The 26,621-nt window shown below is 45.6% G+C and overlaps 1 protein-coding gene across 3 annotated transcripts in view; it reads left to right on the top strand.

Moving 5' to 3' along the window:
* The first annotated feature begins 17,202 nt into the window (after positions 1-17,202).
* The window catches only part of PLCB4 (phospholipase C beta 4), a 173,101-nt gene continuing 163,682 nt past the window's right edge, over positions 17,203-26,621 (top strand). For all 3 annotated transcript variants that reach the window (XM_058020299.1, XM_058020300.1, XM_058020297.1), the window contains exon 1: positions 17,203-17,293. The gene's annotated coding sequence lies outside the window, so the exon portion shown is untranslated. The remainder of the gene's footprint in view (positions 17,294-26,621) is intronic.

Raw genomic sequence — 26,621 nt, 5'->3', positions numbered from 1 at the left:
ACCAGGGCAGCTCTGTGTAGCCCAGTAGGTGTTAAACTGAATTTTAACCTGCTGGCAGTGAACACTTTATTATACAGCTGTGCCTAGGGCTCTGCAGGTCTGTGCACCACACACACAGCATGCTCAGGGGAAGCTGAGCTTGTGGGTGAGCATGCAGGAGAGAAAAGACAGTTCTCAGTTTTATTTTGCCAGCAATGCAATGGAAACAAGCTCTTTTTCTCCATCTACGCACAGATGTACTACTGCTGTTCTTGCTGGGATGAGCACTAGCTGGGGATATTTCTGTTTGGATGGAGAAGTGGAGAGATTGAGGAAAGAAGTGTCAGCCCCCAAAATGTGCTTCATGAAAACGTGCATGCAGCACACACACCAGGTGCTTGTACCACAAACATGGAACTGATCCAGCTCTCCTTTGCCATCCCAAGGATATCAGCGTGAAAGGAAGATACAAGGGACACAAATCTTTCCTTTCCTTGTTTTTATCAGGCTTATTTTGATCTGCTTGCCTAAATTAGCCACAGGTGCTGTTAGTCAGCAGCACAACACCACTTTCTGTGGGCAGGACCTTGGGGCTTTCTGGCCTGTATCAGAGATACAGGGAGTTTATTAGCTACTGATGCTTCATGGCTCTCCTCCAGCTCTATTAGTAACCCAGTCACCAGCTCCTGCCTCTCCCCTTGTTCTACACACTCCTGCCATTGTGTCTGCTGCTGAGTCACAAAGCTTCTTCCTTCAAATCACTTTTGCCGAGTAACTCCTGGTAAGAAAATCTTTTAAACCTATTTAATAAGACTGTGGCCAGTGCAAGTGTGGGGCAGTTGATGTTTAAGGGAAAGGAATAAAGGAAAGTTTTTATATAAAGAGAACCCATCAAAGGTTCTTAAAAAGAAATTGCTAAAGATGTTGCACAAGTGACTAACTGCGCACATCTGTGGTTTTTTAAATTGTCTTTTAAGTTTTTCAACAACATTTTAATTAAAGGTTTTATTAGCAAGTGCCTCATTATAAAAGACTGACATTTTTTATTACTTTCTATTTCATAATTTTTACAAGTGACTTTCTACAAATGTTTTGCTCTAGAAAGGTCATTCTGGGAGAAAGTAAGAAGGAAGCAACAGTGTTAAATCAGTCACGCAAAAGGTGTGATGTGAGCCATGGCTTGTTTTAATGAATTTCGTTCACTAAGTGAGTCTAATTTCTGGTCACAGCAATTGTGGTGCATTGATTTCCAGCCCCACACTAGCCTGGTAAACAAGATCTCATCACAGGCCCTGGTTTGTGTCAGTAAGGGCTTTCTGCTCAGGCAAATCAAATATTTCAATCTCCAGGTCCCCCCAGCTTTCGTGCTCGGCTGCACGCAAGCCTCGGAAGGAAGAGGCTCCTTTAGAGCTGCAGGGCAGGGTAGGAGGGGCTCAGTCCCCATCAGTGCTCCTGAGCCAGGGCTCCCTGTGCCAGGTGCCCGTGCCAGCTGTTTGCAGCTGCACAGCCTCGGCTGTGGCACAGGGGGCTGCAGGAAGGCAAGGCTGGCTGCAGCAGCAGGAGCTCAGGGCAGCCCAGGCTGTGTCCTGCTCATAGGCTGCTCTAGGGATGTCTCACAGCTTACTCTGTGCTCACACCTTGGCTGCTGGGCTGATGAAGTTCTAGCCTTTGCTTTGTCACAATGCTCTGAGGACTTCATATAATTTTTAAATATAGCAATCAAACCACTGAGCAACTGGACTCAAAATCTGAAATTTATATCTGATGGGGAAGCAAAATTCTAAATACAAACTGCTGCTGCTCGGCTGCTTGTGGATTTAGATTGCTGTCTTTGGGTGCTTTTGCAGGTTGCTCACAAAGTAACATAAGCTATAAGGAAAACCTCCATACAACCTCAAAAAATAACAATAAGTTTATCCCATCAGTCACTGCTCTTCACCATTCCTGTGGCCAGCTGTCCAATGACTACCCTGAGTGTACGGAGCCAGTGCTGATATCTCAGCTGTAAGTAACACCCAGCAAGGGAGCACTGCATATATTTAAAGTGTGCCAGGGCCCAGCAGATACTGTGCCAAGACTGGATTTTTGTGCCTATCTGAGACCTCCTCCTTGGAGGATTTGTTCTTGAGTGTTGCATAACACCTTTCCTTCTGCACTGACCTCTGAGATAATGTGCATCAAGAACGTCATATTGTCAAGAGAGCCAGGCAGCAGCTTGGGAGTTGGTACAAGGGCACATGAATAATGGCATTATTTCCAATCAGAAAATTGCTAAATTTAAGTCTATTACTGAATCCATCAGAACACTGTGCAGCTTGGCACCTTATGCAGGGTGTGCACCTACATAAGATTATGTTCATAAGAGGAATCAATAAGGTCTAAAGAAAAAGCTGGAAAAAATCTCCATGAGCATGTGGAAGGGAATACTAAATGTTTAGTGTTATTTTTAGCTGACCTCTTGATTTCAAAGATCTTTTTACTCGACATATCCTTCCCTAACAAAGTGAAATAGTGACAACCTGAGAAGAACCCAGAGGGATGGTAAAAATCTGTACAAGGCTGGAGCTTGTTTTGCCTTTGGCTGAATTGGTTCATGCAGGGCAAGCTGAACTCCTTACACCTGCTAGAGCCACACACCATAACAGAAAGGGACAGACACAGTCCTTTACTTAAAACTAACCCCTGTGAGGCTGTCGGTGTGAGCGCCAGAATGTGGAGCAATTGTGTGCAGCTGAACATAAAAGTCCTTAAAGAATCCTTCCTCACACAACTGCCACCAAAAGTACTGTCAACAAAGGGACCTGCTCTGCTGAGTGGGGATGGTTCCCTCTTCCAGCCTCCGGAAGCAAATGTGGCATCACTGGCTCCGTTGTAAGCAACCTGTCAGTACCTGTAAGGTGACTGTCTGTGCCTTAGCACACAGAAGTAATAACCTGCAAAACTAAGACAGTGTAAATTCTAGCATTTCCCAGGAGTGTCTGGCTTTGCAGCTTTAGCAGTGCTGGTACAAGGCAGGGCTTTTTTTTTTTTTTTTTTCTTTTATGGTAATACATTTGATTCAGCATTTACAATCAGGAAGTTCTAAAAGTAATGATGCCAATTCACTCCTAGAAAAAAAAAATTAAATGGGGCTTTCCTATCCAAACAGCAGGAAGATGAGCCAAAACTAATAATGGCAGTGGTGGTTTCTGTCTTGTGTTTCTATGGTCAAAAATGGGAAGCTGTCTGACATTGATAAAACTGCTCTTGAAAAGTTGTCATGAGAGGTCTAAATTATTCATTTGAATGCATCGTTACTAAATGCATACTAAACAGGAGCCAGGCTCTTACAAGACAAGCTAAAAAATACTGGGTTTGCATGTTTTCTCTTTGTTGATTTTTTTCTACAGTGGAGAGAGGCAGAGTAATGATGTGCTGGTTTTCACGCTGCATTAACTAATTATAGACATTAAAGGCAAAAAACACCTATTATTTTATTTAAATCTTCCCCTAGCTGTTGTCATGGCTGACAAACCTAGCTCTTTTTAAACACAGTTTTGCAAACTGCTCTTCCCTTGTACGAGCATGCTTCGCAGCACAAACCACGGTAAAATAAGGAGCAACATAATTCCCTTACCTGTCTAGGCCATGTGTCCTTGCAACTTCAGAGGTCACTGGGTGGAGAGATCCTCTGTGAGGGCTGCTTTTATGGACTGCAAATGTGGTTTTCTCTGCTCTCATCCGCGAGCCCCTCTCCGTCAGGCTCTCCCGTAGTGTCTGCAAAACACAATGCACCCAGCCTGAGCACATGTGTGTTGCAAAGGTAGGATCACATGGAAGCACCTGGATTTTACTGAAACAGGAGCCCAGGTAGGCTCTCTGTGACAGAACACTGCGGGTGTGAATGTTTTCGCTTTCGTGCTTTACACACCCGGCCAATACTGGGGGGTGGGAGGTGACAAGCAATAGATTTTTCACTATCCCAACTGCTTTAGCTCTAAAGGGAAATCATGCAAAAAGCAGGCTAGCAGAAGTCACTTATTATATGAAGGGTGTGGAATAAGTAATATACTTAATTACAGCATCAAGAAAGGGCTTTTTATATGCTAAAATAAAAAGAGGATTTGACCTCAGTCTAGGGTGGTGAAACACAAGCACAGATCTCACTAAATAACTGAGATCACCAATATGTGCCCATTTATACGTTCTCAGGACACCTATGACCTGATTCCTGCTTTCTGTTCCTTCCCTGAGGGAGCAGGACAAGGTGGCTGAGAGCACCCAGGTCACCCAGGCAGTGAGGGAGATGATGTCTCAGATTATAGGATTAAAACCTGACTGAGAGAAGAGTGACATCAACTATTTCCCAGTTCCTCTCTTCCTTTTCGAGTCCCAGAGGATGAGTTTCTTCCTAAGGGTCAACAAAACCCTGAGACCAGGTCAGACAAAACACCTAAGCTGACAGCTCCCATAGCCTGGGGACTCATTTTTGCTTTTAGCAGTGTCAGTGTGACCTTTTGCATCCATCCCTTTGGGTAAGGAAGGGCTGGGATTCTCCTGTAACTGAAACACCCCACTGCTGGCAGCCTTCAGCACTAAAAGCAGGGAGCATGTACAAAAATCCTCAATAACTGCAAACAGGCTGCTCTTCTCTGATGGGAAAAAGAAATCTCTGAAGTGTCACTGCACCTGAGGTTCCTGAAAACACTTCTTGAAACTATTGGGCAAGCATTGGGTTGCTTAAGTGAAAATGACACATCAAAGCCTAATTTTGTCAGTTCTTGATTTTCTAGTACCTCAGAACCCAGGATGAATTAATACTGTAGTAGAGGAATATGACTTCTGCACTTCTGTGTTTCATGATGTTAGTATAGCACTAAAAGGAATTATTTTCTGGTGTTGATTTTGGGTGTATTCCCTCATTCCCCTGTAAACGTGAGGCACAACTGCACCATTTAATGGCTAAGAAAAGAAAGGCAACACCAGGAAAGCTGGGTTCTCACCTATGTCTGATTGCCTGGAGTTCTAAATTAATTATCCCTCTTAAGGGAAAATGGAGGTTGAATGGGGAATAAAGCACAGCTGCTGAAGCTGTATAAATAGGAAAAGCTTTTAGAGGGGAAAAAAAAAGGTGCACTTTGAGGTAAACAGCTTTGTAAGGCAGCACTGCTCTTGGATTTGACTATTGGGATGATTCAGCACTGACACAATGGACTTGGGGGAGATGCCATGGGAGATCCCTGCTCTGCAGCCCATGGGATTTCAGAGAGCAGCACCCCATATAAACATATTTATGTGCTTAGGCAGACCATTACTTTGATAATATTCCTGGACAACACTTCTGGCACTGTGTTGCTCCTGTTTCATCTCAGCCAGCACCAAGCACTTAAAAAGTCTGCATAGTTTACCTGAACTGAATGAAAACAGGCCTTTTTCATTCTGGGAAAATAGTTTTGGTTTCTCTCTCCATGTCTCACTAGTCACAGCACCTGAATCACCACTTGAAAAGAGAATCATATGTAGGCCAAGTGATTAGCAGACTAGAGAAATGCTGGATTCTTCAATTTATGGCTCCCCAGATATGATAAAAGGAGAGGGGAAGTCTCACAAAAAGGGATTTTTTTTTTTTGTTAACCATGCAAAGTTTAGGGAAAACAATCTTTTAAGGCTGTGACTATTGTAGCACTGAGTTTCATGCTAACTTCTGAAGCAAATAGACTTTTCAAAACTGGAAAAGCTCACATTGCTTAGATACAAGTGTGTCCCTCTCTGCCTCTCCAATGTTTGTTGATCTATTACCCACCTTAAAGGAAGATTCCTGTTCCTCCTTGGAATCTGAGCAGAAAATCAATTAACTATAGTATTAATGAGGCCTGATTACAGGTTCTCCCCTGCCTGTGGTTGTCTTCACCTCCCTTTTCTGCCATTATTTAACTAGGCATATGAAAAATCTTATCTATTCCTTTCTTTCATCAAACATTGCTGATTAGAGCTCCTGCTTTTTATGACTTCCCTGATACACATAATTTTAGATTAGAGTGTTTGGAACAGGCCAGCTTAATGAGGAACTGCTGGGACAGGATTTCATACTAGCATTGTCAGTGCTCATTAACAGTGTTTATTCAGAATTATTTGTGATGGAGGTAAATTCCAGATTCAGGGGGTTCCTGCTTCCTTACTGGCATTCAAAACACCTTCTGTGATACTCCTCTGTGGGGTATGCAAAGAAGGATGAGGTTTCTCTCCTTAGTGCCTTATGAATCCAGCACAACTCAGAGCTGCCTGCTGGGGTCACACATCCAAGTCACTCCTTAAATCTAAAATGTGGTGGTACCACTTTGCCTTTCAGTGCCAGACCGGGAGCCTTGTGGCACCTGCTTGGGAGGGAGCTGGCCAAGGCTGCAGTCTGTGCCTGGGATAAAGGGATCTGTACCTGGGATAAAGGCTTTGTATCTGAGAAAAGAGCTTTGTACCTGGGATAAAGGCTCTCTGTACCTGGATACAGCCCTGCAGCTGCCCCACCCGCCTCAGGCTGGCATGGATCAGCTGCAGCTGAGTTACATTCCTGGCTCAGGAGGTGCAAATCTCACTGCTTGACCTCAGGTCTGGCATCTGGACAGGAAATTGTCTCCCATAGAAGATCATATTGGGATGATTTGGGTTATCTATCCCAATATACAGCTCCCAGCCTGACTAATATGAATTATCCCCACTTTGTGCCTCTGGCAGTCTTTCTTCTGCTGAAGGCACAACAGAGTGCCAGCAGATCTATACAGGTTGATCAATAAAGGCTTTTGGCACATGAACAGGCCAAGAGAAAGAAAGGAGTATTTCTGCTCCAGGCAAAGCCTCCTCTTCCAAGCTTTGTGCATGAACCCAGGTCTTTGACTGGAAAATTGCTAAAACCTGGACTACCTGGAGGTGTTGGAACAGATTGGGAGCCAAAAATTGCACTAGTCAAGCACTGCAACAAAGGGCAAGGAAACAGGGAAAATATCAGAGACCAGGGATGCTGCAGGAGGAGGAGGAGGAGGCTGAAGTCTGATGCAGCAAGACTGCAGCACAGGGAATGGAGCTGGGAGAGCTCACCCTGAGCAGGAGTTACAAGACATCCATGCACTTCCAGAGAACAAATAAACACAATTGCTTGCCATCACCCACGGATGCATGCACTTTCCTCCTTCCCACACGGTATGAAGACCTTTTGTAGCTCTTTAATTTAAACCAGTGAAATTGGAGCAACATAAAATTCATTTCTCTGGGTCCTGTTCTGTAAGCATCAATTATAATGTCTAATCTTCATGAAGTGCTGCTAAGTTTAGTAACCAGCTCTTTATTATGCAGCACCCAAAAGCATTCAAATACATTCACATTAAGATGTAAGATCATACAAACATTAATTGTAGAAACATCCAAATGCTAACAGTTGTTTTTTGCCTCCTAAGGCTATGAACAGCTAATTTGACTGGATTGCCACGTTTCTCTAAAATACACACGTTCAAAGAGAAATTTCTCACTTGGGCAGTGGGCACAAAGCCTTGTACTATCAGAAAGGGGAGAAAGCTTAGAGGAGTAGCCTTTATTTATTACAGTGGCACTGGAAATCAAGGTTTGGTGCTTGCTGTGAAAGAATTTCACGTGGCGGCAGAGGAAGGAGGAATGCATTGCTGTGAACATGTAAATCATTTATGCTCTCAATTAAAAATTTACTCAGTACCTCCAGTTTTTGCCTGAGATATGGCTGAGAAAAAACCCTGAAAACTGCTGCCTCTCCTCCAAGATCATGCATCTTGTCATTTAAAGGATTATTTGGTTTTGTTATATATTTGACACTTTATTGGCCTCTCAATTGGTTTTGGAATAAAGTTGTGTATTCTTTTGACTTCCTTTTCAGTTTTCTCTGCAGCCTAATGTTTTGGGGTTTTTTTCCCTACAGCAGATTATTGTTTACCTTTTTCTTCAGTATTACAAATTTTGCCACCTCTTACCTTTTACTGTGTCCTCTCTTTCTCTCTTGTCATTATTTCTTCCTCTGTGTCCATTCATTCCTCTGCTTGTGCTGATTTCTTTCCCCCAAAAGTAATCTTTACTGTCGTAGCTCACTTGTTAGTCTCTCTCTTCCTTCACTTTAATTCATGTTCAATTCTCCTGACTCTATTTTCTCATTTAGGGGCCTCAAAAGGACCACTGAAACAAACAATAACAAGAAAAAAACTGTCCAGAAAACGAAAGGAATAAAATGGTACATAGAATCATTTCAGCAAGGATAAATAATTAAAAAACAAAAGTGTGAATATGGGAGAGATAATCTTATCACTTAAAGCAGTTTTGACTTTGTATGAAAGCAGAGCTGGCACATATTGCAATACATAATTTCATAAGGTACAGTGCACCTGGCCAGGATCATAGTGTATTGCACAGGGTGTTTGCTGAAGGCATTTTGTATGATCATCTCTCTTTCTTTTGATGACTTGACCTTTCAATAGGTCATGGCTGGTGAGGCTGCTTCTGTCTCTTTTGCACCCCAAGTTTATGACCCTACCCCTCTCTAACAACTCAGAGGCAAGAGAAAAATGGCATTACAAGAAACTGTCATGCAAAAAGCATCAGAAGCAATGGCTTTTAACAGTATGGACCATACCTTGGCATAAGCACAAACCTCATTCATCATTCAGGAATCATTTACTTTTCATAGTGGTGAATTATCCCTGCTTGAGTTACTTAAAACTCCTGTTGTAACCTAAAAACTTTGAAATTAAATAAATAACTAAATTACCCTTACAGTACTGGAATAGCTGAATTGCAAACAAACAAATGAGCAAAAAAAGATCCAAAGCTTTCCAGATGGCTGGTTCCCACTGATGTACATTTTTTCTCTGGAGCTTCAAAACATGTTTAAATTATGAAATTTGGTGTGATTACAAGAACTTGGCAAGCACTCATTAAGGTTTTAGTCTGAGCAGTGATACTCCAGAGCTGGAGGACAGAAGCTGAGCAGTTGTGGAGCTGCATGGCAGTTCTTGTGTGTGCACAGCCTCCTCAGGGTGGCTTGTGCAGCTCAGCTCCCTGCTCACCAGGCTCTGACTTTCTCATGTGCTGCCCTCCTGCTGCTTCCTTGGGCCAAATCCATCCTCAGCAGGGCTGGTGGGACTGGTGAGATTGCATCAATAATTTACTTGGCTTCTTTTGCTCAGAGCTGCTTGCTCGGCGTGCCCTGAGCTGTGTCCCAGCCTCCAGGTGACTTGGGGACCGTCTCTGCTCCTCCCAGGCAGTGAGTGCCTGCTGGTGCTGCTGGGGCAGACCCTCTGCTCCCCAGGGAGAGCCCCTGCCCTTGCTGGGGGAGCAGAACCTGGGGAAAGGCTTGTGGGAGGCAGCAGCAGCAACAGATCCAGGAAGGAAAGTGAGGGGGCGTGGGGGAGGACAGAAAAAGAAAGACAGAAACAATATATTTACTCTCTGTTTTGAATATGTTCTGAGGCTGGCACTGATGGATTTTAATGAGTATATCCCACCCTGGGATCAGGCTGACAAGCAGGGTCAGGTGCTATGCTCCAAGGGCAGGGAAACACCCCAGTGGGGCAATGGTGGGGTGAAGGCGGGTGAAGCAGGGTCAGGCCTTGTGCTTCAAGTGCAGGGAAACACCCCAGTGGGGCAATGGTGGGGATGAAGACTGGTGAAGGTTGCGCCTCTCCCAGCAGTTCAGACAAGTGGGAAGTTCCCTCTGCATGCCAGGTCCTCCTGGCTGCAGTCACAAAGCCCCTTCCCACTCCTTCAGGCCCATCCTCTGGCAGCTCTTGAGGGCCCTGTCACAGAGCCTGAGGAAAATGCAGCACCTCCCTGCTGCATGCCTGGACAAGGCTGCTGGTGAGGACACCACCTCGTTTTTGTGGTGCAGCTTGTTGGCCAGGTGATGCAGGAAGGAAGTTCCTTACCAGACTGCTCCCCTCGTTATGGCAAGGGCAGGTTGGTCACTGGTAGCTCAAGATCCACAGTGGTGGGCAGTATTAGCATGGAGAAAGGAGGGAGCACAAAAGCCCCAAACCAAACAAACAAAGCAAGCTCCAGAGGTGGCTCTGTGGTAAAAGAAGTTACCCCTGGAGTTAGCAAGGATCTGATATTACAGCATTGTTGTGTTCTGTGTGCTGCTGCAGACAGTCATCCCCTGCTCAGCACAGACAATAGACAATCTGAATAGACTCTGAATGGACTCTGAATTATTCAGCTGCAGTTTAATTATGGATGTGGCAACAACTCATGGCGAAAGGAGGGAGGAGGAGGGTAAGTGCAGTTCCCCTGTGCTAACCTGGTGGCCCTTGTGTGATCCTCACCTCACTGGTGCCCAGGGATTGCTCTGGCAGGGCACTGATGTTGCATTGGTGCTGCCTAAGTGCATGCCCTGCAGCAAGCAGGAACATAAGCATTCAAGAGACCAACCTGCTCTGTACCTATCAAAGCGTGGTTTGCTGTCTGCTCCTCGGATTTATTGCCAAAACACAGTTCCTCTGGGGCTCAACCAGCTGCTATCTTATGCATTTGTGGACTCCTGCCGTGTGTCACTGTCAGTATATGAATTAAAAACAAATGCTGGAAGTACAGGGAAGAGATAAATAACAGCAGAGCAGGAGGAGATGTGCCTAAGCCCACGCAGTGGACTTGGTGTGACTCCTTTCTAATAAGTGCCTGTCCATCAAGGCATGCAATAACCTGCAGATGGCTCAGCAGTGGGCGGCACTCGTACCCTTGGGCCCCTCTGGCACACAGGTGTCCTGCCCTGGCCTTCCACCCTCTCCTTCACCAGCACACAGCCTTGCCCTGCTTGCTGGCAGCTCAGTGCCCAAAACACGGCTGGCTGGCTCCCAGGGGCTTGTCCCCTCTCCTGGGGGGGCAGCAAACACAGGCCAGGCCACCTGACTTTCTGCAATGGTACCAGAGCAGAAACATGACAAGTGGCAGAAGAACTGAAATATCAGAGCCATTCAGACTGTGTGCTATGATTTCTTTTGTTTATTCACTGTTCTGTCCAGGATCATGGTCTGACTACACACAGTGCCATTTTCAAGGGCCATCTCTGATGCCAAAGCAGCATGGAAAGCCTCTGGATACTCCAGAAGCACTTGAACTTGCATTGTACAGATACAGACTCAGGTGACATCTGAATGCTTTCTGCACCTTAGTAATCCAACCACATCATCCAGCTACTCAGAGAAGAGACAACAACCTGAGCTCTGGAAAAGGAAGAACAGGAACATGTCTATAGGAGAGGAAACAGAGTTTGTTTCAGAGTTAGGTTACTTTTCCTAGAAGATCTAATGGAAAGTACAGAGAAGCAGATACAGGAAATGTATACAGATATCTGGAAGGAACTCTCCATTGCAAGCACTGTGTCCAATCCATGATAAAAGCATCAACCCCACAAGCTGAAGAGTCCTACAATCCACAATAAAAACACCAACCCCACAAGCTGAAGAGTCCCTAGACTCACTGTTTACATTGGAGGGCTAATGCAAAAACTTGCTGCTGATGTTAGAGAGCAACTTTGGAACTGAAATTCACTGATGGTGACTTTTTTTAGCTCCGTCACTATAAACAAATCACAAGTGGTTAGATACTAGGAAAATGGGTTTTGAAAAGTATCCGATAGGATTGAAAGCAAAGGACTGTCGACTACAGAACTAAAAGTCACACAGGAAGGTTCATGGGTTGGACTGCTTTTGTCTTCTGCGACTTCTTTAAAGTCTTTCATGAGACAGAAAAATCCTGAATCGAAAAGTTCTTGCATTTTGCATTAATATTTAAAGCAGAGTACTTCTGAGTGAGCACAGATTTGTTACAGTTTATTAATAAGTTTTCCTTTATGATTTTCAAAGAGCATTTTTTACATAACCTGCTTGTCTTTCTATGGATCATTTACAACACTGAGTGCTGTTGTTTCAGCCTGGCTGTGCCAATCCTCTCACCATTTCCTTGCAGGCAATGACAACCCTTTAGGAACACTTAGGCAAAGTGAACTTGATCTGCATCCCTGCAGACACCCAGCTGAGGAGGAGGAGCAGAAGCAGGTTTGGGGGCTCAGCAGGCAGGCTGAGTCTCATTGGCCCTGTACATACACAGAGGGTGAGACTGGAGGTGAAACTCACTCTCACTGCACTGGGGCAGGGGGGCTTTATTCTTACACAGAGAGGGATGAGGAATGAGCTCCCAGAAGTGAGACAGGAGCCCCAGGGCTCCCTCCTTGGGCTGCTGAATGTGGCATGCAGCAACAAATCTTGTTCAGGTCATGGTGGATGGGGACAGGGGTGCTGGTGAAGGACAGAGCCCTTGTCTTGCACACACAAACCCTGACTGGCTCCTTGTCTGGAAGGCTGAATAGCACTGTGCTATTTTTGATACTCATGCCATTTCTTTGGAAGGTGGAGATACCTTACTGATACCTTAAAAAATACAAAAAGTATTGCTCAATGCTAAATTAAATTTCTTGTCATTAAGTCAGGCAAAGAAACTCAACCCTTCTCTTCCCCTAACATCCAAATGGAAAAACACAATCTCATTAGCAGCATTACCCTGAAAGCTCTGTTTCCCTCCCTGCTGCATTATGCAGCTTCTGGAGGAACCCTTCTCAAGCCCTGTGCTTCTGTAGTGCTGCATTCAGAAGACCTGGAGCACAAGCCTGAAGATAAATATATCCCAGCACAATGAAGAGCCTAATTAGCATCCTGAATAGATCCACTACGGCACTCTTGATTAGTAATATACACTCCTTTTAATAAGAAAGACCTCAAAAATAATAATTGCAATGTCTGTCATTAATATTATATTGTGGGCAGAGGAAAAACATTCCCTTTGTTCCCACTCATTCCTATTGTATCAATCTCTGTATGTGTAGCTCCCTGAAAAGCCCAGAAGGAAGCTAACAGTCTCCTTGAAAAATGATCACAGAAAATTTTATTTTATAATAAATGAAAGATCTGATACTGGAGGAAATGTTGCTTCAGCTTTCAGTAAAGTAACCTCAGCTTTTCCTAAATCAAAGCATTTGATGGGATATGGGTGCACAAAACAAAGGGATCACAGCCGATACAAATGATTGGGACCATGAAGGTCTGGAACAGGATGGTATTTACAGGTGTAGAAACTCAATAATCTTGAGCAAAAGGGCTTTGTACCTGGGAAAAGGACAGTTTCAAGATTGAAGTCTCTTTCATTTTGCTGTGTCCTGCCTAACGAAAATATTTGTGTAGATGAACATTTTGCAAGGGAGAGCTGGTAGAGACATCTACATTTAGAACTGCCAAGACTTCCAGTATTTTGCCAAAATTTTAACTACCAGACTAAAATATTCCAAGCTTGCTGTCTGCCTCAAGCTGCAACAAAATGGCCCAGCAGTGTTCACAAAAACACTCATGAAAAAAAAAAATCAAAAGTACTTTTAATCAAAATTATTCACCTCAGCTCTTTTTTTTGGAAGACCTTAAATTAAGTATCTGTCTACTTCAGCCTGCAGTGTGGCCCTGGAGTGACCATCGGATCAGCCTTTTTGCATTGAGATGCTCAGGGCTGGAAAACGCGTGCCCTAAGCGGCTGCTGTGCTATCGATTGAGGGCGATGTGTTTTCCCCATCAATAGCGAGCGCAGCACCATTAGCGGCCGATGATCGCACACCAGAGAGCCCTGTGGCAGCAGGACAGCAGCGGGACTGTCTCCAGGGACACTGGGGATGGAAACCCATGCAGGACATGCACCGGAGCGGCTGCGTGCAGCACAGGTTAATAAACCACACCGCTAATGGCGATTAATTGTGCGCGTGAACCTTCCCCAGCATGCAGTGTCAATGGAGTCAGCAGAACATCCGTGTTGAGAAGGAAAATAATCAATGGCCTCACCAAGAGGTGGCGTCAATCAGTGAGGAGCACACACAGGTTAGATCGACATGCATCTGTCAGAGATTGGCTGGGAGCTAATGGCACAGAACCACTCTTTCTGAATTTTGCAGATCAAGACTCCAGTACCCACCATGTTTCTATGCCTATTGCCTGCTTTTGTTCACTGCACATGCTGAAGGCCAAGGGAAATTTTGCTTTACACAGCCCAAAAATAAACCACTGAGAATAAATTCCTTTGGGTGGATATTCTAAGACCTAGTGGGGCTGTGATTATGAAACATCCTGCACCCTTGTATCAGAGAAGGAATAACACTGGAAATAACACCAAAATACCAATGTCTTTGGAAAATTCTTTTTCACTCTGAATATGCTGCAGCTCGAGTGGGTTCCTATGAAGGCAGCTCTAGCTTTTTGATAACTGTAATCAGGTGAGGTGGCACTCTATGGGGCAACCATTTTAAATGCATTGGGTTTCAGGTGATTGCTGCAGTGGTTAGGACTCTTCTGCTGTGTTTCCTGGGATATAGGAATTGCTGGCACAGTTCATCTTTCCCTAAATCTTTCTGGTAAGTCATGAGGGTGAAATCTTTAGCATTTGCATATGTTTATATTTGCTGCTCCTAAAGCTATAATACCCAATGTTGTCCTGTTGGAAGCAAATTGAACAGGACAGGTCCATGTTGTCCACAGCAAGTCAGCTTAAGAACTAGCTGGAAATTCAGAAGTTCTGGGATTCACTCCTTACTTATCCCTAAGAAGCCAAGTCACACAGACTGCTGAAGCCAGGAGGGAATCAGGACACAAAGAAAGATGAAACTGTTGTCATCAGCTGTTGTGTTTACAAGTCCAAGTGTGTAAACAGAGCTGTATCACAACAAAATTCAGAGAAGTGGGAATTTATCTTGATATGGGGGCCTGGCCCAGCCATGTGCAACTGTGTGGGGAGTTCAGACCCTTTGTTTGGCCTGACTTTCTATGACTTTAAACACCTTTTATTGTGAAGAACCCTTGACATTGTCAGTAACTGTTTCCTTGCAGACCCAGGGTCCTGACACAGGTTCCTTTGCTGACTGCCCTTCTTTCAGGGAACAAGCCAGGTCAGGGAGTGACAGCGGAGGGGGAAGGACAAAGAGCAGCTTTTTCTAAAGAAATTCCACTAATTCTGAGATGCCACTGCTTGCCTGCATCTCATGCAGTTACTCAAGCGTTTAAGGTCCTTACATTTTGCTAAAGCTGTTTTAAGAACAGCAATAATGAAGATAATAGGCCTAGTTTTACCCTGGAATAAAATCTCCCTGCACAGGCAGGCAGCCATGACTTATAGTCACGTAGAAGCCATTTTTGGGGAAAAGGAGATAAGAAATCACGGGAAAAGCCAGATAGAGGTACGGACCAGAATAACAATGGCTGTGCTTACAGACTCTGCCAGCTCTAGAGAGCTGAAGACAATCCACACAGGGATTCCTAAGGAGAATCCAATGCTGTTTTCTAGCGAGCGACTGATTATGTCTCACTGGAATTAAAACACTTTTTTGTTACTACTTACATAATAACTTACTTAATTTACATACAGCCCAATGGCAAAAAAAAAAAAAAAACAAAAAACAAAAAAAAAAAAAAAAAAAAAAAAAAAACCAAAGGAAAAGAAAGCAATGAAAAGGACACAGAGCACTTCATTTGTGTACACATAAATGCATCCATCTCCCATTCATTCAGAAACAAACGCTTTGGAACCACAAACAAAAACCCCTCTTCCCTAAGCCCTTCCATGTGACATTCAAGCAGATACCGTCCATCTTTAATGGCTGTAATTGCTGCTCCCATATCCTGTTAACTAGATCCCCTTAGCCCTGCCAGCAGCACTGGCCTTGGTCCAGCTCACGTGCTTCTCATCCAGGTTCCTTTGTTATTTCCTTCCTGCACCTCCTTTGGCGTGCTACGCCCACCCCGGCCCTGCCTGCAGCCCGGTGCCCTTGGGGGGTTTCTGCAGCCCTGCCTCTGCCCCCGAGCCCATGAGGGATTTCTAACTGAGGCTACTCAGCAAACACAAACACAAAGGCAGCACCTGCCTGGGCCACAGGAGCCCCTGAGAGCGCAGCTCTGCTCTGCTGACAGGCTGGCCCTGGAACCTGGCCTGTCATCCCTGCTGCTGCTCTCAGCCCCCCTCTGCTTGCTTCTTTGATAGGCAGCTCTGGAAGGCAGAAAATGTATATATATATATATATTTTTTTTTTTTTTTTTTTTTTAATCACATCCTAGCAGTGGTGTTGAGATGGGGGCTCTCATTCCAAGCTTGGATTTGTGCAGTATATGTTACAGGATAATATAGCCTGAGATCTTGGCTACCGCGTTACTGGCTCGAGTAGTTCATGGCAGTGCAACGCCCTTTCTGTGACTAGCAGAACTATTTCAGGTTTTCCTGCACTGCTTCCTCAGCTCACCCGGGATAACTTCTCATCTGCAGCTCGCTGTCTCTCCCCACACCCGCTCTCGGTGCCGGTGTCCCCTCGGAGCGGTCCCATACGTTCCACAGCTCACTAACAAAGTCCAAAGTCGGGCTGCAGGTGAACAGGGATGGGAACCTGCCCTGCCTGTCAGGCTCGGCAATTTGTTTGGTTTTGTGGGCGTTTCACGTTTGGTTTTTTTCCTTGACGCGGGGGAAAGCATTTCTCTGAAATCATGAGGAGACGGGGAAAGGTGAGCCGGGCACACGGTGACAGAAACAGGGGGAGCACAGGGAGGGCACCAGGGCAGCCCATGGCAGTGGTTTGTGGACATCACGAGCTGGGAAAGGGTTGGCCAGGGGATGTGGGAAGAGGGAATCCCCCGCTCCAGAGCTGAGCTCCTCCAAGGCTCACTCCAATAAACCTCAAGGAGTCCAACTGTAATTCTGAGATGAAAACTGCGGGACTGTGGGAACCCTCCAGCGGCCTCCGCACCATCGCCTTTCTCCCCTTGGCAGCGTGGGGAGCAGCAGGCCTGGCGGAGCGCAGGGAGAAGGGGGATTTCCTCCTCGCCCTTTCCGATCCGCGCCGGCGCGGCATCCTCGGGGGCACCGTGCGGTACCTGCGGCTGCCGGCCGGGGCCGCGGAGCCTCCGCGCCCGGGAGAGCCGTGCGGGCGGAGCTCCGCGCCCGCGGCCCCGCCGCCCACTTGCCATGCGCTGCCCGCAGCCTGCGCGGCGGCGGCGGGGGGAGCCGGCGGCGGCCCGGCCCGGCCCGGCCAGCGCAGGCGGCGGTCGCCCTGGGGTTTCCCCCGTCCCTGCCGCGTCTCTGGGCGCTGCGGGGGTTGAGGCGGGCGCGGCGGCGGGGGAGGAGGGAGGGGAAGGGAGGGGGGAAGGAGGAGCCGCCGCCGCTGTGGGGCGGGCGGGTCGCACACACACACAGACACACACAGACACTGGCACGGCGTGAGGAGGAGGAGGAAGAGGAGGAGGAAGCAGCCTCGGCGCTTGAGGTACGGGCGGCTGGAGCGGCCACCATTGAGGCGGGGGGGGACGGGGGGCGGCCGCGGCTCTGTCCGCGGCTTCGCGTCCTTGGCGGGGAGCGGCGCTGCCCGGCCCCCCCCCCCCCCGCCGGGCCGTAACCTTGGGCTCCCCCGGCCGCGTGGGGCCGGCGCGAGCGTGTGGGGCTGCCACGAACCTGTGGGGCTGTCACCTGCGAGGGACTGTCGCCGTGTGAGTCCCTCACCCCCGTGTGGGGCTGCCACGAACCTGTGGGGCTGTCGCCTGCGGGGGTCTGCCGCCGTATGGGTCCCTCATACCCGTGTGGGGCTGTGGTACGTGGGTGTGTGTCATATAGGTGTGTCTGCGTGCCTGTGTGCGACACGCATGCAGGGCTGTGTACACACACACGCATGTGTCCGTGTGTCAGTTTCACCCGTGTCCGTGTCAGTTTCCCCCGTGTCTGTGTCAGTTTCACCCGTGTCCGTGTGTGGGTCCCTCCGTGTGCAGGTCCCTCCGTGGGTCCCTCTGTGTGTGTGCCCGGCCGCTGGAGTCCTCCCCTCATCCTCGCTGCTGTAGTTTCTGAGCGTATCCGGATTTTGTCAGTGCTGGGCGGTGTGACAAATGTTTCTGTGTAGTTAAGTATAACTTTCTTGCAGTGGGTTGGGTTTTTTCCCTTCCATTTTTCCCTTTTTTTGTTTCCTTTTTCCCCCCCTCGCAGGCTTACCTTTGAAGATTGTTTGGTTTTTTTTGTATATATCCAGAGGTCTCTGGGGGTACAAGTGCTCCCGTTGCCTCTGTGTGGTTGGAATTTACAAGACATTTGTAAATTGCATACTGGTGATTTTCAAAGCAAGGTGCAAAATGTTTCCATTTCCATTCCATAGCCATTCCAAGGCTGTGCACTGTATTCCATGCACGACTTTGAATTATGTGCAGTCAGACACCTGTTACTTAATCCTGTTTATCCTTTGCAGTTACAGTTATCCAGCCTGGTCTTCTTTTTTTTTTTTTTTAATGTCTCACAATAAAGTACAAATATTCTTTTATGCTAGCATGTAGTAGAAACCCAAGGATCTAATGCGCTTGTGAGGTATTTAATGTGTGTTTGTTAGGTAATACTTTCCCAAAGGGGGATGATTTTAGAAAGTTATAGAATAATCATTATCTCAGGGGGAGTTTATATAATGTTAAAGTGTCCATGGGGATGCAGCTGTGGGAAGGGTGGATTTGACACAAAGTCTTGCACAGTATAAATCTTCAGTATAGTGTGCATCATCCTCTGTTAATACATTAATAATGTTTGTGTTTCTCAAACTTTGCCTGCTGTTGCACCATGGAATTTTCAGTTTAATAATTGCTGTTGAGGAGTGTCCTGGGGAAAAGGTCTCATTTTGGATCCTGCGAGGGGATGGAGCAGGTTCTTCCATAGCACGTTTGTGTTCAGGGCTGTGTTCTGGAGATTACCTGAGCAGTGCTAGCAAGCTGATACTGCTTCTCACTTCAGGTCAATTCCTTCCAGCTTCTGGAAGTGTCATGGCCACAGTACTTGCAGGCTTTCACTAGATCAAGGGTACCTAATAGTGTCATGAACTACAAAGTAATTACTGTTATATGCAGCCAAGCAGTTTTGTATTGTGCAGAGACAGCTCCTAAATATGAGTTCAGATTTATTCCTCCCTGCAACTGGTACCTTGATGAAGCAGTTAAATTACAGAGCTCTAGGATGAGAATTCCTTTCCACAGCCATTAATACCGGTGTGCCTTCACGTGTCAGTTTTGATTCATCTCTTGATGATATTGCTAAAAACCAGGTATTGATGGGAAAGTCAAACCCCTGGTGAAAATATGACTGCGTGGCTGTCAAAATAAAATGTGAGGATCTGACTTGATTGCTGGCTGTGGATATGCACTTGGGAGAGTAACAATGCCTTTTATTTTAAAGACATGCACCCACGCACAGGAGCTTTGTTCTAAAATAGTGCTTTCTGTCATGAATTTATGCATAACCTACACTCTCTGCTTTTTCTTAGAATGCAGGGAAGAGACTCTCTTCCTCTTGAAGGGGAAGACCAAAAGAGGCAGGAAAGAGAAGTCATTTGAATTTCCCTTACTGACAGAGGAAATTCTTCTCTGTTGTGTTTCACACAAAATATTGTGTTGTTTTCACCTTTTCAAAAACAATGGCGAGTTGTTTGGGCTTGACATACGCTGCTGACTTCTGCTGCAGACTTTGGGCATTTGTTCCAGTAATAGCTGGCTGTGATGGTGAACTTGGGGCTGTGCTGGAAGTCTGTCAAGTATTTGTTACAGCTGTGTAGGAACTGATGGCTTCATTTTCACCAGGCTTAGGTACACTGTGTTGAAAGCTTGTAGCGATATAAGTTTTGTGCTTACCAAGATGGCTTGGTTTGTATTTCTGTTTCATTTTTTATCTTGTTATTTCTGTGGGCTTTTCGAATTGTTTGGTGGTTTGCTTTCCCTGGTGGTTTTAAAAGCTCAATTGCTATTCCTTCCTCTTTGTAATATGCCAGAGACTGAAGTCTGAAACTGCTGGTTTATTATTTTCCTTAAAATTGAATTAATCCCTTTTCTAGAGGAAAGGGAGGAAAGGAAAGAGGAGTACCTATGAGAATTTTAGAAATGAGAACCAAAACTTAATGCAGGCATCTTACCTAAGAGAGACTACTTACGAAAATTGTACCTCATTGATTTCGGAGAAGGCTGCTTTCCTCTGCACTTTCAATCATCTGTCCCATTAGATTTTGGGAAGTGTTGTAAATTGGTTTAGAAGTGAAATTTTCCAAGTCATAAAATCTCTGGTTGGTTGTTAGTGGAAATCATTACGAAGGGTTGCATAAGCATTATTTGTGGGATGGCTAATCAGCAGCCTGGGCTTAGTTCCATTCTCTAATAAATAGATGCATTGTGCTACTTCAAAAATTGCAAAATTGATGGCTTGAGCACATTTACTAATTTTGCCAGATATGTAATGCATCTGGTTCGGGGAAGACTCTTTGATGTCTGGAGAAGTTGCACACAGTGGAGTGTTTACGATCCAGCCCTTAAAAGTTTTTTGATTATACTATTTAGAACATCTTATTCTTATGAAAGATTCATGCGTAGCACCACATCAGAATCACCTATGTGCACGCATCAAAGGCTCAGATGAGTTTTATTCAGCAGGACTCTCTGGGAGCAGGTTTTGTGGTCCTCTTGCCTCTGCAGAAAAAGAATGTGATTTTTTGACTTTGTGTTCCAAAGAGCTGACCTGTAGAGGGTTAGAATACATGGGATATCAGTGGTATAAATACCAAAGGTACTGTGCTTTGGCATTAGCCGTCCTGCTTTGGTTGTATCTTGCCCTGTGAACACCAAACTATTAAAATCTATCTTGCTGGTCCTCACCCCTCCTATGGTGGTAGTGTTTTCTGGAAGTTTAGTAAATATGGCTCAAGGGGCTTGTGAAACTGTGGAGGAGGACAGGTTCCCAGCCATTCTGGAATGAATTCATTAGCCTAGTAGTGAGGTCCTTGTTCCAGAAGGACATGCTGAAGTATCAGAGTGCCTGGAATAGGGTGCCACGAGATGGGGAGCAGCATCAGAACAGCCCTTCTGTCCCTGCCTGTGTGGTGCTGATGCTGGGAATCTGCAGTGTCCAGGGCAAGACGCTTCCAAGCGGCCTCTGCGAGTCACAGAAATAAATGGTGCAGCTCAGCTGTGGCTCTAGAGGCTCCTCTCCTGCAGACTTCTGGGTGATGGGCTGCACATGTCTTCCCTGCAGGGATCTTGGAGGGAAATCAACACTTGCATCCCCTCCTTGTGAGGACCAACATCAGCTTGTGCCAGGTAGTGAGGTGCTGTGGTCAGTTTGCCTTACAAGTCGTTCTACATGTCAGCCACTGAAAGAAGTACTTGTTAAAGTTGTACCTGTGCAGCAGCAAAGCAATCTTGAGTTTTGGAGAAGAATGAGACAAAACCTTCATCTTCCTCTCCTCTGAAGAGCCTCCTAGCCTAATATGAAGTCATAGCACGCTGTTTCCCTTGTTACTACTCTTGGATAAATGGTATTTGTGAGCAATTAAAATGTTTCATTTCACCTTTAGAGTTCTTAGAGGCACTAGTCGGTTTTCCTGTGGGAGAGAGTGGTATCACTGAAAGGTTAGGTTAATGTGGTGTATCTGCTCCTGAAAAGGGACAAGTACAAGGGATCCAGCTGTTAAGGCCACTTGCCTTTTGCACCATGTAGGTTTCTGTGGCAGATGGGGCTGCCACTTGGATGTCTTTGTGGTTTCCTGTTCTTTTCCATTGCCAGTCAGCATTGTTAAGCTCCATTGTGATCCTGTCCCACCCGTGGCTCATAGCTGGTCATGGGACAGACAGACCATGGGTGGAGCATCCCTTGTCCTCCTCTATTTCATGACCATCTTGCAGGTGAATCCATAATCTATTTATGCAATTGCTCTAAGCTGCCTGGTAAAAAATCTATTCTATACCCCATAGGTGTTCCTAATTGCTCACAGTGGGTCTCTCACCTTTCTGTATGCAATAGCCAGGGACCAAAGTGCAGCTTAAGAAGTTGGTTGGCAGCTGTTGTACATCCAAAATTAGGGCCTTGCTTCCTATTTTGTATGGGATGTATAATTGTACCACCATGAGGCCCTGCTCCAGGAGAGCTGATCCCTGGTTTGATCTTCCCTCAGAGTAAGAGCCCGTTCTTTCCCCAGTAACAGTAACTGGGAGCTTTGGCAGATGAGGTGAGACAGCCTGTTTGGAATGTGCTCCATTTTAAGGGCTGTTTGCAGACTGGTGAAATCGGTGGTGCTGAAGTTACAAAGTGCCTTTGCCCTTTCCCTTCTGCAGAAACCGGTTCTGTTCAGTTGACTTTGGGGCTCTCAAATTAAAACTTCCTTTGTGAGCCAACCTTGCAGCCTAGAAGACCTTGAGCAGGTGTGTAACATTGCAGAGGCTGGATTTGTAAGGGACTGTTCAAATTAAACCCTCTACATTGTTCCTTCTCAGATGTTGTACCAATAGACCCTTTACTTGAAAAGTCTTAATCTAGTCTTGGTGTTTGTATTCTGTTGTTTTTATGTGCAGCACCATCTGAAATTATGAAGATAAAAAATTTACAAATGTCATTGAATTATCAAATAGTTACATAGAAGTAATTTATGTCTGCAGTTGGTCTAGCAATATGCCAGCCAAGAGGGGATATATATTCAGCTACAGAATTTTGGGTGCACTTTAGTAAGTAGGAAATGGGTATGAAAAAGATATTAAAGGGCAGGCTCTTTATTCTTGAAGTTACAGATAAATTTCCCTTTCTAACAATTTCTCCATTCAGCCTGAGCACGCACGTTCGTGCAGACTGGAAGTAATCATCCAGGAGGTCAGTGACTAATAAAGGGAGCAAAAGAGAAGAAGGACTTGGAAGGTTAATAAGGAGCATCTCTTGGATTCCAGTGATCTCGAGTGTCCATGATCCTGTGAACACTGATGATGTGGAAAATAACAAGTAATAAGGGAGTTCTCTGAGGTGTAAGTTGTGGTCTTGAATGAAGTCGGATGAAATAACTTCTCATAGCAAAGTGGCATTTTTTAACTCCTTGATCTTGTAGACCATTCCAAAACTCTATGGGTTTTTCTGCTCCCATTTTTATACTCCTTGAACATATTAATTCCCATGCCTAAAATTGCCATGTCTCCCACATTTGCCCTTTGGTTTTCTTTTCTGGGGATGTGCACTGTGGATGTTGCTGCATGTGCTGTACTTGTTGCACATACAGATGCTCTGTGCTCTCCTCTGAGCCAAGGCTGTGTGCTGGATCCAGGGGCTTGACTCCATCTCTGCCATCTCACTGCTGCTGCCACACAGGGAAGAAAGGGTTTGATAGCTGCACTGAGAGCCTGTTTGTTTTGAAATACACAAAGTAGGATAATTCCTACAGAATTCTTCTTGGTCAAGTGTGTGTTGAAATGGGATATGAATGCCTTATTGGGAAGTAGGAAATTGAGCCATGGAGTGGTTTCTTTGGCAAGGCTAATGTGATCTGTTGAACCCAAAAGAAATTGGTATAATTTTTTCTGTGAAGGACTGTGATCATGGAAAGAAAAGTGTTTCTGGAAAAGGCAGGGAGAGAGGCTGATAAATTCTCTGTAGGTTTGTTTGCAGAGATGAGGAGGAAGCTCAGATGTGTTAAAGGAGAGGTTGGGTAGCATGGTGTTGTGGTGACTGCAAGGCAAGGCAGAGGCTGTTGGATGATTTGATTTTACTACTTGTTTTTCAGATATAGTTCTTGAGGATTAGTGCAGATTAATTGGGTGCTCTGGTGGATTTGGAGAGCTGTACTGCACGTCTGACATGAGCAAAGAAGAGACCGAGTAATTATTGCTTTCTGGTCTTTCAGCCTGTGTTATTTGGGTACTGCTTCCCTACAGAATACGCTTAGGAACAGTGGTCACCCAGTAAATGACAGGGGAAGATGGAATGTGGTTGCAGGTGTATTGGAGCAGATTGCAAATGAGGTGCTGCAGTCTGCCCCAGGAGCCGTGAGCTGCAGGTAACGCGGGCACTTTGGCACCCCTGCTTGGCCCGTGCTTCTCACCCCGGAGATCTCCTGTGGCCGTGGATGCTGCAGGAGCTCTCGGAAATTCCCCCCAGCGTGCCTGCCATCCCTCACATGATGCGCTTATCTGCTTTGATTGGAGAATGCCCGCGCTGGAGGGAAGGTGGGGGCTTGGGGCGGGAGCGGTGTGCCCTGGAGAACAACGGAGGGCTCAAATAGGGCAGCCCGGGCGGGAGGCTCGGCTGGGCTCGGGGTGCCGCCTGCCCCCGGCTCGGGGGGCTCGGGGACCCTCGGCCTCCTCTGCTCGCTCTGGCGGCAGCAGCAGCCCCCGTGTGCCTCTGCGTGTGCCGGGGGAAGGTCCTGCCATCCCTGCTGCGGCTGGACCGAGACGGGGACTCATTTCCTTTTTGCCCAAGCCCTTCAGATCTGGCAGTGTGTAGCAGGGGCTGGCTGGTCTTTTTGCTGATGCCCTCGGTTTTGGCTGTGAAATACAGAGTAGCTTTTTGATGACCTGAGACTGTACCAGGTGGCTGGGAAAAGAAATAACTTCTGAGAAGACCTTGGCCCAGGTGAGGACAAGCTGGGCAAAGTTTTTTTTAGTCGTACAGGTTGCTGCTTTCCTGCATTCACACATCACTGGTATAATTTTGCTTTTCTCAAGCAGGCTCCTGTCTACTTGGATGCATCCTAAAGTATTGTGTATGTTTGGCTCTGCATGCTTTTAATTTTTTGTTTTTCTTTACAAACTGAGAAAGTGCTGGAATTGGCATGTGTGGTAAGGCTGGTAAACAGATGTTGATAAAATGGTCTCCTTTGAGATATCCTAATGAGAGCATGAGCTTAACTAGAAGAGCCATGTAAAAATAGTTGGTGTGCCATTTCATCTGTGTGACTTGATACAAGAAAATGTCTTAAATTAGTCTTTGCATCAGGTAACAACTATCTGCACTGCTTTCATGGGAGCAATCCCATCTCTTCCCTGCGGAATGAGTGAAGAATGACACCTTGGAGGAAGCATGTGGTACTTAACTGGGAGAGTTAATGAGTTGGTGTGGTGCTGGTGGGCTCTGTAAGCTGCAGGGATGCTTTTGTGGGTGGTTGTGGGGTTGTGTGCTTGGGAGAGAGAACCCCAGAGACACTCAGAGAGCACCTCCAGAGGCACTCTGTGAGCCCAGCTGATTCGGTGGTCACAGAGCTGTCTGGATCCAGCCCGGAGTGAAGGTGCACAGAGCCTTGGAAGGACAGGAAAGGCCAACAGCAGCATCAGTCCTCTGCATGTTGCTTTTACCTCTCTAGAGAGCTGGATGAGCATTGCTGTGGAGAAATGCTGGGTGTTGTTCCTATGCCATGTTCCTATTCGGGGTAAATCTCCAGCTCTGCTGTTCTGGTTGAGTTCTTGTGGAAGATTTCTTACTAGTGAAGTTTGTACTGTGGAGTTGTGGTCCCTGTGTGGATAGAAGAATCACAGCTTGCTTAGACCTTTATCTGGTAGTCTGAATCAAGCAAAAAACCTTCATATTCTCTGCTGCATCTTCATTTTCAGTGCTAAATCTTTGGATTGCAGTCTGAGAAAAAAGATGTTATGTTGGATTTCGGCTATGGTGACAGTCTACCAGTTGATTGATTTGGGGTTTTGGGGGACATTTTTTTTGGAGTTTGTTTTTCCTTTTTTTTTTTTTTTAAACTTAAAGAACATTGTTGTTCTTATTTGTAATGATTTTTTGTTTGTTTGTTTTGTGTGGATTCCTGTATGTTAGTTTCTTACAGCTTTCCTGTGATGAGCTAAAGCCTCTTGTTACCTAACTGCATTTCCAGATGTGGGGAAATCAAAAGTATATGTTTGCAGTAATTCTTTGCTATACAAACACATGTATTTATTTTGTAAATGCTTCTTGTATTTTAAAACACACAAGGTGAAAGCAATACTTTACAGGAGTAGCTGTGAATTGCCATGAAATCGCTTACTTCTGAAAAAAAAAGTGATCTTTATTGCTGGAGATTTTAAAATGAAGTCTGTGGCACTTCAGTTTTCAAACCCGAATCAATCTGCCAAGAAATGCGTGCTCTCATTTATATACCTTTGATTTAGTTATGCTCAGTTTATAAACAGTGCCTGGTAATCTTCCCTGATCTCATCCTGCTTTAGTTTTTAATTTACCCTTGGAAAGACACTGCTCACTTTAATCTGGAATAACCACCTCCCCTCCCCACAGTAGAACCAGTGAATAATAATATTGTGAAAACAAAGATCTAAGTGCAGCTCTCAGATATGTGACACGTTAAAAACATCAATTGAACTGATCTGAAATTATGTGGAAAAACATACAGGTAGTTTTTCAGGTAATTTTGAATCATCAAATGACTGATTCCATGAGTGGTTTTCCATGAGTCAGGTGCTGAGCAATGTGGCGATACTTTGCGGCTTTTGAAAGCTGGAAAACAGTTTTTGATCCTCACAGGTGGAAATGGCAGAGGAAATTGCATTGCTGTGTTAAGAGTTACATTATTTGGTTTTAAGGAATTGGCTCCATCCCACTGTAGTTTAGTGTCAGGATGTTTGCTGGGTATTTTCCTTCTTGCTTTTAAGTGCAATTGTTTTCTTTACAGAAGACAATAATACTGCAGGATATTTTTTCCCTAGTCTTTTTTGGGGTTTAGTTTTTGAATTATTTAATTTTCACAGCATCAATTAGGTTGGAAAAGGCCTCTGAAATCATTGAATCCAGTCTATGATCGAACATCACCTGGCACTGAGTGCCACGTCCAGGCTTTC

This window comes from Melospiza georgiana, chromosome 3 (assembly GCF_028018845.1).
Source record: "Melospiza georgiana isolate bMelGeo1 chromosome 3, bMelGeo1.pri, whole genome shotgun sequence".
In the NCBI taxonomy this organism is placed as follows: Eukaryota; Metazoa; Chordata; class Aves; order Passeriformes; family Passerellidae; genus Melospiza; species Melospiza georgiana.
This window is presented reverse-complemented; position numbering and strand designations above follow the sequence as displayed.